Source organism: Mobula hypostoma, chromosome 5 (assembly GCF_963921235.1).
Source record: "Mobula hypostoma chromosome 5, sMobHyp1.1, whole genome shotgun sequence".
NCBI classification, from domain to species: Eukaryota; Metazoa; Chordata; class Chondrichthyes; order Myliobatiformes; family Myliobatidae; genus Mobula; species Mobula hypostoma.
The window spans coordinates 337548-343547 of NC_086101.1; the positions used below are offsets into that span (position 1 = coordinate 337548).

The window sequence follows — 6000 nt, forward strand, 5'->3', positions numbered from 1 at the left end:
GATCGATTTTGGCATAGTTGGGGAATTAAGTGTTATGGGGAAAAGGCAGGAAGGTGGAGATGAGTCCATGGCCAGATCAGCCATGATCTTATTCCATGGTGGAGCAGGCTCGACGGGCCAGATGGCCGACTCCTGCTCCTATTTCTTATGTTCTTATGTTCTCACCACAGACTAAAATCTTTCCTGAAATATTGTTCTTCACCCATTGATGTCTTTTGCAAATATTTTTACAGGTTTGAAATGGCAGAACACTTGTGCACGGGAATCTCAAACACAACAACACATCAGTTTTGCTGAGTCTGTCTGGATATTTAAGGAGTGACCAAATATTTTCTTTGCTACACCAACACATCTGTTGTCGATCCTTGGAGATGAAGATGATCCCAGATCACATCCCAGCTGGTGATGCATTCTGTCTCTGAAATGAACTTTTCTGTTTTAACTCTGTGAAATCCACTGGAACCGGAAGCTGAGAACACACCAGCATTTGTTTACTGGAGATCAGTTCTTCAACTGCATTGATTGTACAAGGGATTCAAACATCTGACTTTCTGAATTGCCAGAGAATTGATCGTAGTGAGATATCATTCTCCTTCTCTCAGTGTGGGAAGAGATTCACTCACAGGCTACCCGCAGAAAGACCAGTGAGTTCACAGTGGGGAGAGGCCATTCACCCGCTCTGTGTGAGGGAGGGGAACCACTCAGTCATCCAGTCTGAAGATACATCAGCAAATTCACACCATAGTGAGATGCTCCACCTGTTCTGTAAGCGGGAAGCCATTCTGTTATCGATGGTAATGGTATATCAGAAAATTCACCAGTGAGGAGACATTGACCTGCTCGGACGGTGGGAAGGCATTCACATACTCAACCACACCACAGTGACACCAGCGAGTTCACACCGGGGAGATGCCATTCACCTGCTCTGAATGTGGGAAAGGGTTCACTCAGTCATCTCAGCTGAATGAACACCAGCGAGCTCACACTGAAAAGATACTGTTCACCTGCTCAGACTGTGGGAAGGGATTCACTCAGTCAAATCACCTGCTACAACATCAGTTAGTTCACACTGGGGAGAGGCCGTTCACCTGCTCAGACTGTGGAAAGCGATTCAATCACTCGTCTAACCTACAGAGACACCAGCGAGTTCACATTGGGGAGAAGCCATTCACATGCTCTGAATGTGGGAAGGGATTCACCCATTCATCTCAACTGAAGGAGCATCAGCGAGTTCACACTCGGGAGAAGCCAATCACTTGCTCTGATTGTGGGAAGGTATTTGCTCGGTCATCTCAACTGAAGTTACATCAGCGAGTTCACACCGGGGAGAAGCCGTTCACTTGCTCTGAATGTGGGAAGGTATTTGCTCGGTCATCTCAACTGAAGTTACATCAGCGAGTTCACACCGGGGAGAAGCCGTTCAGCTGCTCTGAATGTGGGAAAGGATTTATTCGTTCATCTCTGCTCTTGAGACACCAGCAAATTCACACTGGAGAGAAGCCGTTCATCTGCTCAGAATGTGGGAAGGGATTCACTCAATCATCCAACCTACTGACACACCAGCGAGTTCACACTGGTGAGAAGCCGTTCACTTGCTCTGCCTGTGGGAAGGGATTTGCCCAGTCATCTGAACTGAAGTTACATCAGCGAGTTCATACTGGGGAGATGCCGTTCACTTGCTCTGAATGTGGGAAAGGATTCGCTGTGTCATCTCGACTGAAGTTACATCAGCGAGTTCACACTGGGAAGAAGCCGTTCACCTGCTCACACTGTGGGAAGGGGTTCACTCAGTTGTCCAACCTACAGAGTCACCAGCGAGTTCACACTGGGGAGAAGCCATTCACATGTTCTGAATGTGGGAAGGGATTCACCCAGTTGTCCAACCTGCAGAGTCACCAGCGAGTTCACACTGGGGAGAAGCCATTCACTTGCTCTGAATGTGGGAAAGGGTTCACCCAGTCAGCTAAACTGAAGGAGCATCAGCGAGTCCACACTGGGGAGAAGCCGTTCAGTTGCTCTGAATGTGGGAAGGGATTTGCTCGGTCATCTGAACTGAAGTTACATCATCAAGTTCACACTGGGGAGAAGCCGTTCACTTGCTCTGAATGTGGGAAGGTATTTTCTCGGTCATCTGAACTGAAGATACATCAGCGAGTCCACACTGGGGAGAAGCCATTCACTTGCTCTGAATGTGGGAAGTTATTTGCTCGGTCATCTGACCTGAAGTTACATCAACGAGTTCACACTGGGGAGAGGCCATTCACCTGCTCTGAATGTGGGAAGGGATTCACTCAATCGTCCAACCTACAGAGACACCAGCGAGTTCACACTGGAGAGAAGCCATTCACATGCTCTGAATGTGGGAAAGGATTCATCCAGTCATCTGAACTGATGTTACATCAGCGAGTCCACACTGGGGAGAAGCCGTTCACCTGCTCTGAATGTGGGAAGCGATTCACCAAGTCAGCTAAACTGAAGGAGCATCAGCGAGTTCACACTGGGGAGAAGCCGTTCACCTGCTCTGAATGTGGGAACGTATTTGCTCGGACATCTGACCTGAAGTCACATCAGCGAGTTCACACTGGGGAGAAGCCGTTCACTTGCTCAAACTGTGGAAAGAGATTTACTCACTCGTCCAACCTACAGAGACACCAGCGAGTTCACACTGGGGAGAAGCCATTCACATGCTCTGAATGTGGGAAGGGATTTACGGATTCATCTCATCTGAAGCTACATCAGCGAGTCCACACTGGGGAGAAACCGTTCACTTGCTCTAAATGTGGGAAGGTATTTGCTTGGTCATCTGAACTGAAGTTACATCAGCGAGTCCACACTGGGGAGAGACCGTTCAGCTGCTCTGAATGTGGGAAAGGATTCATTCGTTCATCTCAGCTCTTGAGACACCAGCAAATTCACACTGGGTAAAAACCATTCAGCTGTTCAGAATGTGGGAAGGGGTTCAGCTATTCAATTCATCTGAAAGAACATTAGTTTGTGCACACTGCGGAGAGGACATTCAGCTGCTCAGACTGTGCAAAAGGATTCACTCGGCGTTTTGCACTACTGACACACCAGTTGGTTCACACTGGGGAGAAGCCGTTCACTTGCTCTGAATGTGGGAAATGATTCATGAGTTTATCTCAGCTTTTGAGACACCAGCAAATTCACACTGGGGAGAAATCATTCAGCTGCTTAGAATGTGGGAAGGGATTCACCCACTCAGCTCATCTGAAGGAACATCAGTGACTTCACACTGGGGAATGGCCATTCACATGCTCTGAATGTGGGAAGGGATTCACCCATTCAGCTTAACTGAAGGTGCATCAGCAAGTTCACACTGGGGAGAGGCCATTCACTGCTCTGAATGTGGGAAGGGATTCATTGTCAGCTCAACTCAAGAAACATCAGCGAGTTCACACTGGGGAGAAACCTTTCAGCTGCTCTGAATGTGGGAAGGGATTCACTTAGTCATCCAAACTTATGAGGCACGGCATAGAAGATAGAACATAGAACAGTACAGCACACTACAGGCCCTTTGGCCCACAATGTTGTGCCGACCCTCAAACCCTGCCTCCCATATAAGCCCCCACCTTAGATTCCTCCATATACCTGTCTAGTAGTCTCTTAAACTTCACTAGTGTATCTGCCTCCACCACTGACTCAGGCAGTGCATTCCACGCACCAACCACTCCCTGAGTAAAAAATCTTCCTCTAATATCCCCCTTGAACTTCCCACCCCTTACCTTAAAGCCATGTCCTCTTGTATTGAGCAGTGGTGCCCTGGGGAAGAGGCGCTGGCTATCCACTCTATCTATTCCTCTTATTATCTTGTACACCTCTATCATGTCTCCTGTCATCCTCCTTCTCTCCAAAGAGTAAAGCCCTAGCTCCCTTAATCTCTGATCATAATACATACTTTCTAAACCAGGCAGCACCCTGGTAAATCTCCTCTGTACCCTTTCCAATACTCCACATCCTTCCTATAGTGAGGTGACCAGAACTGGACACAGTACTCCAAGTGTGGCCTAACCAGAGTTTTATAGAGCTGCATCATTACATCGCGACTCTTAAACTCTGTCCCTCGACTTATGAAAGCTATCACCCCATAAGCTTTCTTAACTACCCTATCCACCTGTGAGGCAACTTTCAGGGATCTGTGGACATGTACCCTGAGATCCCTCTGCTCCTCCACACTACCAAGTATCCTGCCATTTATTTTGTACTCTGCCTTGGAGTTTGTCCTTCCAAAGTGTACCACCTCACACTTCTCCGGGTTGAACTCCATCTGCCACTTCTCAGCCCACTTCTGCATCCTATCAATGTCTCTCTGTAATCTTTGACAATCCTCTACACTATCTACAACACCACCAACCTTTGTGTCGTCTGCAAACTTGCCAACCCACCCTTCTACCCCCACATCCAGGTCGTTAATAAAAATCACGAAAAGTAGAGGTCCCAGATCAGATCCTTGTGGGACACCAGTAGTCACAATCCTCCAATCTGAATGTACTCCCTCCGCCACTATCCTCTGCCTTCTGCAGGCAAGCCAGGGCATCAAAGGTTATGGTGAGAAGGCAGGGGAGTGGGACTAAATAGGAAAATGGATCAGCTCATGATAAAATGGTGGAGCAGACTCGATGGGCCGAATGGCCTACTTCTGCTCCTTTGTCTTATGGTCTTATGCTTCTCATACAGTAACCCTTTCCTGGAATCATTTTTGTGAATCTTCTCTGAACCTTCTCCAATGTCAGTATATGCTTTCTAAAATAAGGAGCCCAGAACTGCACACAATATTCCAAGTGTGGTCTCATGAGTGCCTTATAGGGCCTCAACATCACATCCCTGCTGTTATATTCTATACCTCTGGAAATGAATGCCACCATTACATTCACCTTCTTCACCACCGACCGACTCAACCTGGAGGTTAACCTTTAGGGTATCCTGCACAAGGTCTCCCAAGTTCCTTTGCATCTCCGCATTTTGAATTCTCTCCCAATATAAATAATCGTCTGTCTGTTTATTTCTTCCACCAAAGTGCATGACCATACACTTTCCAACATTGTATTTCATTGTTTAGTTCTTTATCCATTCCCCTAAACTATCTAAATTTCTCTGCAAGCTCTCTGTTTCCTCAGCACTACCCGCTCCTCCACAGATTTTGTGTCATCGACAAATTTAGCTACAAATCTATTAATCCCATAGTTGAAATCATTGACAGACAGCAGAAAGCAGTGGTCCAAACACCGACCACTGTGGAACTCTGGCAGCGAGCCAGAATAGGATCCCATTATTCCCACTCCGTTTTCTGTTGATCAGCCAATGCTCCACCCATGCTAGTAACTTTCCATAGAAACCATAGAAACTACAGCACAGAAACAGGCCCTTTGGTCCTTCTTTGCTGTGCCGAACCATTTTCTGCCTCGTCCCACTGACCTGCACACGGACCATATCCCTCCATACACCTCCCATCCATGTATCTGTCCAATTTATTCTTAAATGTCAAAAAAGAACCCGCATTTACCACCTCATCTGGTAGCTCATTCCATACTCCCACCACTCTCTGTGTGAGAAGCCCCCCCTAATGTTCCCTTTAAACGTTTCCCCCCCTCACCCTTAACCCATGTCCTCTGGTTTTTTTCTTCCCTTGCCTCAGTGGAAAAACCCTGCTTGCATTCACTCTATCTATACCCATCATAATTTTATATACCTCTATCAAATCTCCCCTCATTCTTCTACACTCCAGGCAATAAAGTCCTAACCTATTCAGAATAGGATCCCATTATTCCCACTCCGTTTTCTGTTGATCAGCCAATGCTCCACCCATGCTAGTAACTTTCCATAGAAACCATAGAAACTACAGCACAGAAACAGGCCCTTTGGTCCTTCTTGGCTGTGCCGAACCATTTTCTGCCTCGTCCCACTGACCTGCACACGGACCATATCCCTCCATACACCTCCCATCCATGTATCTGTCCAATTTATTCTTAAATGTCAAAAAAG

At 47.1% G+C, this 6000-nt stretch overlaps 1 pseudogene; it reads left to right on the forward strand.

Moving 5' to 3' along the window:
- The window catches only part of LOC134346465 (oocyte zinc finger protein XlCOF6-like), a 30386-nt pseudogene extending 24658 nt beyond the window's left edge, over window positions 1-5728 (forward strand).
- Window positions 5729-6000: the final 272 nt, after the last annotated feature.